The sequence below is a fragment of the Tupaia chinensis genome, unplaced genomic scaffold (genome assembly GCF_000334495.1).
Source record: "Tupaia chinensis unplaced genomic scaffold, TupChi_1.0 Scaffold143796_1, whole genome shotgun sequence".
Taxonomy (NCBI): domain Eukaryota; kingdom Metazoa; phylum Chordata; class Mammalia; order Scandentia; family Tupaiidae; genus Tupaia; species Tupaia belangeri.
Window position 1 is genome coordinate 6,432,289 of NW_006203646.1, and position 10,822 is coordinate 6,443,110.

Sequence of the window (10,822 nt, forward strand, 5' to 3'; positions counted from 1 at the left end):
TTTCCCCTGTGTATGTGTGTGTTTGTGTGTGTGTCTCTGGTCAAATTTTAAAAATAAATGAATTAATAAATAAAATTAAATAAAAAATAATTATTTTCAAAGAAGTCTATTTTTATTATAAGTGATACACAGTGTACAAAGTCCTTTCCATACATTATTCTCACAGGAATCCACTATAGAAACTAAGATCATTGTTTATAGAAGAAACTGAGACTAATAACTTGTCCAGAATTAACAGAACACTATGCAGCAAAGTTGGATGCAAATTCAGGTTTTTGAAGTGACCTTGCCACTTTCATTAAATTACCTTTGCTGCAGCTGGACATCTGTCTGCCTATTTTTACCATTGTAAATGAATTAATAAATAAAATTAAATAAAAAATAATTATTTTCAAAGAAGTCTATTTTTATTATAAGTGATACACAGTGTACAAAGTCCTTTCCATACATTATTCTCACAGGAATCCACTATAGAAACTAAGATCATTGTTTATAGAAGAAACTGAGACTAATAACTTGTCCAGAATTAACAGAACACTATGCAGCAAAGTTGGATGCAAATTCAGGTTTTTGAAGTGACCTTGCCACTTTCATTAAATTACCTTTGCTGCAGCTGGACATCTGTCTGCCTATTTTTACCATTGCCACCTACTGAAAAAAGAGTCTTTCCACTGGCGAAGACTGGGTAGAGGAAGTTGAAGAGTCTTACCTTTCTTGACCAGCCATTAGCATTTACAGAGCAACTAGATAGTGAAAACTCCATTACACTAAGATGGTGTAGTCTTCTCTATATCTTAACTAATCTCAATAGATCAGATCTTTATAGAATTTACCCCTCTAAAAACATTGAAATGTACATTTCAGTGAAGCCATCCCTTTTTTCTCACATTTTATTGATTGACAAAAAATCTTAATTGAACTAAATATTTTCAACAGTGCACTTCTACATGGATGACCAAACCATCATTGAGTGAATTAAAGAATCGGGTAACCTCCCAGGCAACGTAGTTCCACTGCCTAAAGTAACTTGTTATGTTGGGTTGGGGGATGTTTGTGGCATGTTCTTCTGGAATTTCATTTTTAAGTCAAGGTCTAAATTCTTTGTTTCACTTTGCGAAATTGTCAAGACACACAGCCTTGGTGTCTTTTATAGCGTAAGACCAGATTCTGTTTTCAACAGACCCAAGAGACCTTTCAAGGCAAATTCAATTCAGAAAATCATGCCAGAAAATATCTAGTCATGCATGAGGCAGCTATAAAAAGCTATGAATCTTGTTCATAAGGACTAAAAATTGCCACTATCGATGCCCTCCTTTCATCTTTATTTCTTCTCCAGGGAGATTTATGTAATTAAATGAAAATAGAATATGAATGACTACCAATCACAAATAGTATTCCATAGAGAGAAATCCATAAAAGTCTAAATTTATAAAATCTTTACCAAATAATTTAGCTTTAAATATAATACTCTTCTAGGGGGCGGCAGATGATGTGGTGGTTTAGGCGTTGAACTCCAACAAGGCATACTGTGGTTCAAGTCCTGGACCTGGCAGCTTGCTTCCTCACTCCCCCCTCCCTTTCTCTCACACTCTGTCCCTCTTTGCTCAAGTTAAAAATAAATAAGTAAATAAATAAAATAAAGATAAATAAAATAATTCTTTAGCAATATATATATCTTTTTTTCAAATCATTACATATATGTTGATCATCTCCCTAACCAAAATGTGAGTTCTGTTGAGGCATATATTTCAGGAAGGTATATGTTAAGTGAATAAAACAGTTGATTCCAAAATTACTTGTTCCATGTTCCTGTAGAACAACAGCCCTACCTTAAATTTATATTTATCAACATATCTCTATCTATTTCTCAATCTATCTGGGAAAATTTTATTTCTTAATTTTAGCAATGTCCCACTGGCAGAGGACTGAATTTTTTTAATTTGTTTTGTTTCATTTTACACACAGTATAGCTCAGTATAGCTTTGTATTCTAACTTAAACCATAAACATGCTACTATAGGTTATCAAAAAAAGTAATGACATATTTTTTTCTGTTTTTCTATGCAAAAATGCATCATGAATTTTCGGACAACACAACACATGAGGAATCTTTGTATACCTCCAAAATTCTTAGGCTGAAGCCCTAATACCCAGTGTGGTGGTATTAGGAGGTGAGGCCTTAGGGTAATTATGCCATGAGGGTAGAATCCTATGAGTAGAATTAGTATGTTCCTGCTCACTCTCATTCTGTGTGTGTGTGTGTGTGTGTGTGAGTTTGTGTGTATGTCTGTGTGTGTGTGTGTGTGTGTGTGTGTGTGTGTGTATTTCCATGTTATGATACGCTCTCTCCACCATGTTAGGATACAGAGACATTTGCAAACCAGGAAGAGAGCCCTCACCAGATACCGAATGGGTATCTTGACCTTCCAGCCTCCAGAACTAGAAGAATAAACTTCTATTGTTTAAGCCACCCTGTCAATGACATTCTGTTAGAACGAATCAAACTGACAAAGAAACGTATGCTATTTGCATATCTCCTAAATTATTTTAAAATAACAGCTCAGAACCACTTGGGTTGCTTGTTGACTTTAGAAAGCCAGTTCCCACAGGGGAAAAAGGGCATGTGCTAAATATTCCATCAAACTCCTGATGTATCACATTTCTGGGAGAGAAACATCTATGCAGATCACCATCTTTCACATCCCACGGGAGAAGCAGTCTACTTGGGAACTACTAACAAGTGTATTCACCAAGCAGGAATTTCACTGGCCAGATGTTGTTTGCCTGACTTAGGAGTCAGACAGATGTGGATTTTCAGGCCAGACCAGTCATATAGAAGACTTCCTCAAGCACTGCACTGTGGATGACGTGTTATGTGAGGAGGAGACGGGGCTCTGGGCTGCTCCTGAGATCCTTGCACAGTGTCCCTCAGAGAAGAGATGCTCAGTGAGTAGGAGCTGTCCAGCTGAGCTGGTACTGAGTTCTTCTCTCAAGCCCAACAGGGAGGGAAGGAGGCAAGCTTAATTCCAAATTCCTACCTTCTCTCTCATCTAAGCCAGCTACTTCAATGACTTAGAGAACAGCTAGCTTTCACTTTCCCTCTAACACCAACAAATCTATCCACAGGAACTAAATCCTTCAAAGCCTTGAATCTGACATCACGGTAACAGGGGAACTTTGAAACCCCTTTCACCTACATGCAACTTTCAAGTGTGACTGTTGGGATCCCAGAGACTATAATAAAAAAAGGGAAATCCTCCAAGAAAACCAGTCTACCCTTAGCAACAAAGGTCAAAAACCGAGTGCTGCATTTGTCCTGTTTACAGGGAGAAAATGAGAATTTTGATGATATAGTTTAGAAATAAGATCTAAAAATGGGATAATGTAAATTTATTAGGAAAGCAATTGTTTTAGAAAGAAAAAGGATTCTACATAATAATAGTTAAAGCTTATCAAGGCTAACTTAAATAAATTCATGTTATATAAGAAGCAGCAATGCCAACATGTGGTGTGAGATTCATTCCATCGGCTTTCTTTTCTTATTACAGTCATAAAATCTTTGTGTTTGAAATGAATGATAGTGGTCATCTAGTCAGTTTTCTCATCTCTAGTATAACTCCGATAATACCATATCAAGGAATAATGTTCCAGTTTATAAACTTCTTCATTAAAATATAACTAAGGTTGCCAGATTTAAAAAATAAAAATAGGATACCCTGCTAATCCTGAATTTCAGTGAACGACAAAGCAATTTTTAGTATTAGTACATGAGACATACACTTAAAAAAAAAGCTGTTCTTTTTCTGAAATTGACATTTAACAGGGCATTCTGTATTTTACCCAGCCACCAGAAGTCTGATATTAGCACAGCATTCTACATATGAGCGGACCAAAATAATACAGTTTCTTCTAATGTTGAAAGGTGTAATTCAAGGCAAAGGGATGCCATTTTACAATTTTAAGCCACAAAGTATTTATGAAGAACTTTATACTTGACTAATAACTTCCTTTGATTTCAGTCCTCCCAAACTCATACTAAAAGGAATTATCCTAGTTGTTCAAAGTCATACAGCTAGTAAATTTAAAAATCTGATAATGGGCCCCAGCGGATGGTGTAATGGTTCTGTTGCTGGACTCCTACACAGTCAACCATGGTTTAAGTTCCAAACCCAAGAGACCTAAACCTCACACTGGGCATGTGTGCGTGGGTGCCCAAGATCCTGCGAGGAGAACAGAGGAGAACTCATTTTCTGTCTTGATGTTGCTCTGTGTCTCTCCACAAGTGCCTGTGCCTGATAGCAAAAATCTCACTGAAAAAAAAAAATCTGACTTTTAAATCTGGATACTCTAATCCTGCTGCTACTCTTACTGCTATTACTAATGATAGCAACCCAACTATGATGTATTAAGTGCTTGCTGTACTGTCTGTCTGGTGTTGTAGTTAGACTTTATATATAGCTCTTTTATTCCATGTAGACAAACTTTGAATATTGTTTAGAATTTTCTCCCAATTTCAATAAGATGATAAGTAACTAAGTTGAGTAGCAGTACATCTAACATAACTTAATACAAAACTTCACAAATTCCTGGGAAATGATTTGGAGAGCCATCATCTATCAACACAGTCACCCTCTGTAAACAAAGGTACTGCATCCAAGGATTCAGACAGCTGCAGGTGCAGCCAGGCCTGCCAATTGTTATGAAAGGAAGAACAGGTGACGTCCTGAAAAAGAGAAAAAAGCTTATCTCTGTATTTCCCTCTTCACTAATATCTGATGCTAAGATTACTTAGGAGTAACCTAGAGATGACTTAAAGTTTAAGGCAGGATGTTCAAATACTACAGCCTTTTATATTATATAAGGATTTAAGCGTGTATGGATTTTGGCATTTGTAGGGAGGTGAGGTGTAGTTGGAAGGTGAGTGTGTAGTGGAAAGGGTCCTTGAACCAATCCCCTATGGATACTGAGGTGTTTACAACTTTGCCTCTTCTCTTAGACCTTGAGACATGAAGACAGGGAGTATGTCTTAGCCACTGTGTCATCCTTCATTAAACCTGATGCCAATACTTTGCAAAGAGAAGGAACTAAAATACATGTCCGTTAAGTTAGTGAACAAATGAATGAATGGAATTCTGATTTTGGGAGAGGCCAGAAGGTATATTTTTCATTTTAAGTAAATAATTTCAATCTAACTCAAGAGATTTTCAAAAGAAATAGAACATAGATTGAGCCTTACTCCCTTAAGATGTTGCTTGAAGAAACATTAAGAGAAACAGAAAAATGGAGAAAAGAGCTTAAGGACGTCATTCAATTCAGAAGTATTATTATGGTTCTTTAATAGACAACTTGTCTCATTGTGTAGCCCTCAACATTTGAGGGGTCTTCAAAATGTTCATGGGAAATGCATATTATAAAAAAAACTATGTGTGCTTTTCAAAACATATTTGCACTAAAATAAATGTGTATTTTCCTTACATTTTCCCCAGACTTTTGAAGTCTCCTCAGACAGTGAGGGTTGTCCTAGAAAGTTCACTTCTGCTACTGCCTTGTAAAGTTTTGTCTTAAGAGACTAAGTATTTGATAGTAAATACTAGGAGATAGCTATGTTGATGGGGCTATCAGTAAAACCCACCAATAACCTAGTTGCAAGGTATTAAATGACCACTTCACTGCTCAGATATAAGAAAGTATATAGAGGGACCAGCAGTTAGCATAATGGCTATGTCGCTGGACTCCCATGTAGTCGACCGCAGTTCGCGTCCCGGACCCAGTGGTTTAAACTCATGCTAGGCACGTGTGCATGTGTGCCCAAGATCCCGAGAGGAGAATGGAGGAGAAGAGATTACGGCATGGCCATCTCCCCTGGGGGGTGATTTCTCGCTTTCTGTCTCTGTCTCTCTCTGTCTGGCGAGCGCACACGTCCTATAGCAAAAACCTCTCAAAAAAAAAAAAGTATATAGAAAGAAGGGGAAGGTGAAAGGGGAGAAGGAGGAGATGGAGAGACTACAAGAATGGAGAAGGATGCAAGCAAAAAGCATCAATGAAGAAGATAAAAGAAAGGAATTTGATAAGCATTAAGAGGCTGAGTTTAAGATTCAACTCTGCAGTATCCTAAGGGCAGAACTAAAGAAGGTTCTTTCTTCCCTGGGCCTCTGTTTCTTCATCTGTGAAATAAAGGGATTAAACTAGAACATTTCCTAAAATATTATACTTCATGTATCTACCTATATAATTAGGTGATATCCCAAAGGGAGGAAAAATTTATTTCTGTGGCAAATAAGATTTGGAAAGTGCTGGATTAAGCCAAACAAAATGTTTGTTTGTTTAATTTGAAGGTTTTTAGTGCCTTTGAAGTTCCAATGTGCTTTCTTTTCTCATTTTTTAAAAGGGGGAAGTAGTGCCTACCATCTATAGTTCTTCTGCGAATTAGATGAACAATTCTAAAAACTTAATAAATGTTCATCGTCATCAGAATGGTCATCATTGTTATTATCATTAACCTGGAAAGGCAAGGGATATAGAATACAGCATCTTCCAAATTTAGGCTAGAATCCTCTTATTTATTTATTTATTCATTCATTTATTTGTGGAATACCTCACTGGGGTTAATATTTCTCATTGTACCATATGAGAAGCCCTATCAGGAATGATTCTATAACTCCCTCCATCACTAATGTCCCATGACTCCTTACTAAACTAAGCTTCTAGACACAGGTTGCTATCCACTGAACAAGCATGCCAAAGCCCACCATAAGCACTACATGAATATTTGTTGAATGAACAAATGAATGATTTTTAAAGGCTGATCACCCACTAATTCCATCCAGTTCACAGGCCCAGACTGCAACCCTGTCTACCAAACTAGAGGACTTTTTCAGAGCCTGTGGTTTTGACACGTTAACAAGGAAATATAAAATTTTTAAATCTGCGAATGCTCTGTATCATCCTCTCTAATTCAGCCATCATCACTCAAGCCATGAGCTATTTCATTCATTCAGTCATTTATTCATTCATTCAGCAGATACCTACAAAATGCTCTCTGAGTTCCATGTATTGTTAGAGCAAGCAGGAGATTACAATGATGAATCATTCACAGAGCAGGCCTTCACAGTAATTACAGTCTCCTTGAGGAGAAAAATATGTACAGTAATGATAATTTAAGGTTAGTGGTAAGAGCAGAAGCAGTTTAATGCAGTCACAGATTAGTTAGCTCTAAGAGCAGGGAAGACTTCAGGAGAAAATCACGCGACATTTAAATGTATCTTAAAGGATGTGAACACATAGACATTTCAAGCAGAAGGAACCCTGGGCAAAGAATTTATACTGCATCGTCGTATCACATGGTCATTAATGGCACAGCCTAACTGTGTGCAGCCATGGAATTTCTTCCCAGTGTGTGACATGCTGGTCACTTGGACTAAGCAGGTAATCTTCCTACTGACTCTATTACTTGTGAAATGTGATTATTCATGTGAGATGAGTAAGCCATAGCAATAGTTAAACTGTAGCGGTGGCCAAATACCAGGTACAATTTAAGACTTTGAATGCATTCGCTCATTTAATCTTCACAACAAACACAATTCTCATGCATAGTAATTTGATCAAGGTTAAAGAGTAATGAGCATTGAAGTCCAGAATTTCTCATGATTCTTTCTGAGTAGAGATCCAGACCCAATGACCAAATCCTAGTAATTGGTGTTATCTCCATTTTCCCCTCCAAAAAAAAAAAAGAAAAAGAAAAAGAAAAGAAAAACTTAAGCCTAGCAAATTGAAGAAATTCACAGCACCAAGATCACAGAGCTAGAATGACAGAGTTGGGGTTCAAACTTAGATCTGTCTGATTTGCAGCCCAGGGCTCCCAAAGACCATGCGTGTTCTTACATTAGCAACAACCATGACGGCAGTAACAATAATAGCAATAGAGGGGAGCAAATATGATTCATTTCCTCAGCTCTTATAAGTTTTTAGTTTAGACACGTTTCTGAAAACAAGTCAGAATAACAACAGAAAAAAGTCCATAGAAATTTGTGTTACCTAAGTATACTGTGCCACATCACACAGAAGAGACCTCAGTTCAAAAGTACCCCCTAAAGCAGAAGATTGGGGTCTCAGCTCATGTATACAGCATATCCAATAAAGCAAAATGAATTGAGAAGTGATAGGACAAAGGATCAGGCAGTTCCAGGCTCCAGTGGCAGGAAAACTGTTAGAAGGTAGTAAAGTTTGCTTCCCAGTTCCTCTGACCTCACGGGTGCCATCCTGAGCTGATAAGTAAGGTGTCTCCATTGGAGAGAAAAGAGAGAGAGTGCCCTGGCATTGAAGTTTTTATTTTTAAAAAAAATTATTTATTTAATTTTCTTTATTATTATTTTTCTAATTTCTTATGGGGCACATGTGCTCATTAGAGAGAGACAGAGAGAAAGTGAGAAAGCAAACCACAAGGTCTGAGACTCAAACCACAGTCAGCCATGTGGGAGTCTAGCACTTTAAACACCATGCCACCTGCTGGCTCCCTGCATTCTAACCATTTTTGGTTCTGCAATGTTCAGTATTTTCTATAGAAATATTACAATTTTTTTTCTTTTTTTGGAGAGGTTTGTGCTATAGGGCGCGTGCGCTCGCCAGAAAGACAGAGAGAGACAGAGAGATAGAAAGCGAGAAATCACCCCTCCAGGGGGGATGGCCACGCCACAATCCCTTCTCCCCCATTCTCCTCTCAGGATCTTGGGCATGCACCCACACATGCCTGGCATGAATTTAAGCCACCGGGTCCAGGACTCGAACTGTGGTCGGCTACGTGGGAGTCCAGCAACATAGCCATTACGATTTTCAGAATCAGCAGCAGCCACAGCAGCAGCTATAGCAACAGCAGCAAATGTGCATGACATTATTTACAATGTGACAGGCACTGTTGCACAGTTATTAACACAGATTAACTCATGTAGTCCTCAGAATGACCCTGTGAAGTAGATAGCAATGAGAAAGTTAGAGTGGAGAGCTGTTAGGTAACTTGCCCATAGTCCCATAGCCAGGCATTGGTACACCAGAAATTCTGACTCAAGTAGTCTAGCTTAGAGTCTGAGTTCTTAACCTTGATTCTATAATCCTTCTCTAAAACTGGATGAGGCCCAGCACCTGTGACTCATATAACCAGTAACATGCTGAACTGTAGAACTGGAAGCCATATACCTGGTCGGTCTAAAAACACACCAGGATGCAAAAGTGCCTAGGATCCTAGCAGGCTGGAGAATTTGTGAAAGGGAACTGTGGCATGACCAAGCCTAGTGGAGGGTGTTCTCACTCCCCACTCATGCACATACATGCTTGGTTATGAATGGAAAGGAAAAAAAAAAAGAGGGTTGTGGTAGGAGACAAAGAGAGGTACATTTTGGAAGTTCAGAACAACCTCCCTACCCCCAGCTCAGGAGGCACTTTAAATGACTATCAATTTAAGGGCAATGTGTCTAAAATACCAACTGTCCAACTAAAGATTACTTCTTTCCTGAGTTGGATCCTTTGTAATTTCATTGCATAAACAGAGCAGAAGTTGGAGAAAGATTTCATCAAATGAATAATGTGGATCTTCTTATATGTTCAAATTGACTGTCTATAGGCACCCTTCTTGTAAATCCTATTTTGTAGGCAAAATAGGATCATGTACCATTTATAATTGTGTTTGCCTGCATGCACACTATATGGGGAAAAATAGAGACAGCTATTATAAGTATGATATCCAGGTTAAAAGATGCACCTTAAAATTAGAAAAGATTAGAGTTGTCAAAGCATGAATAAAGGGAGTCCTATGGAGTCTCTTTATTTCTCCCATGTTATGTTCTATAACCTTCTATTTAATGGTAGCTGTCATCTTTTCAAATGTGGTGGGCATTTTCTTAAGCTAGAGATGATCATTAGCACTTTGAATTACAAGACACCGATAATTGTCTGATAATCTGTGTCAGTTATGTGATTTTCTGCCTCTTTTGCTTGTTTTTATTTGGAGTGTGAAAAATGCTTAGCAGGTGGATTTTCTGTTGAAAACTAAAGGAACGCGTATTTTGGCTAATCACTTTGTGCAAGAGTTGGCTAGGAAATGAAAGCTACTGTTAAAAGGGAAGATAAGTGTGCAATTAGTGACAACTATGTAGAAATTAAAGAGCAGGAGTATATTCCAGTGAATCTAAGCTAATAGCAGGAAAACAAAAACTCTCCACTCTTGAACCAGTCTCCTCTGCCTTCTTGGTTTATAGCTTGAGTCTTTTTTAATTGGCTACAGGTCATGGAAAAACAAAAAAACAAACTTATCATCCATCTTTTACTTTCATTTGGAACTGCAATAAATATGGGGTCATCAGAAAAGTCATGAAGCATTTTTGCATCAAAAAAAAAAACAGAAAAATACGTAATGACTTTTCCAACAAACCAGTCATTTTAAGTTTGCTACATCGTGCATGTGAAATATTAAGAATGACATTTCTTATGATATAATAATAACCAACAATTCCTGAGAATTACAATGTGTCAGGCGCTGTTCTAGTTTCACAAACTGTTGTTCATTTAGTCCTCAGAATTCACAAGGATGAAGTATATGAACCACTGAGAAAACTGACTCAATGAGGTCAAGTAATTCATCAAAGGTCAGACAGATTATCAGTGGCGAAGAATTCCAGCCCATGACCATCTGAGCAAAAACCTGCCCTCTTAATGGCCACTCCGTATGCCAGCTTCTCCTGTTATGTCCTCCAGGCTTTGACAATGCACTAGAAGCAGAAGAGAAACCTCATAATGGCTACATTTTCATTTGATAGTTGTGCTTCTCAAATGGG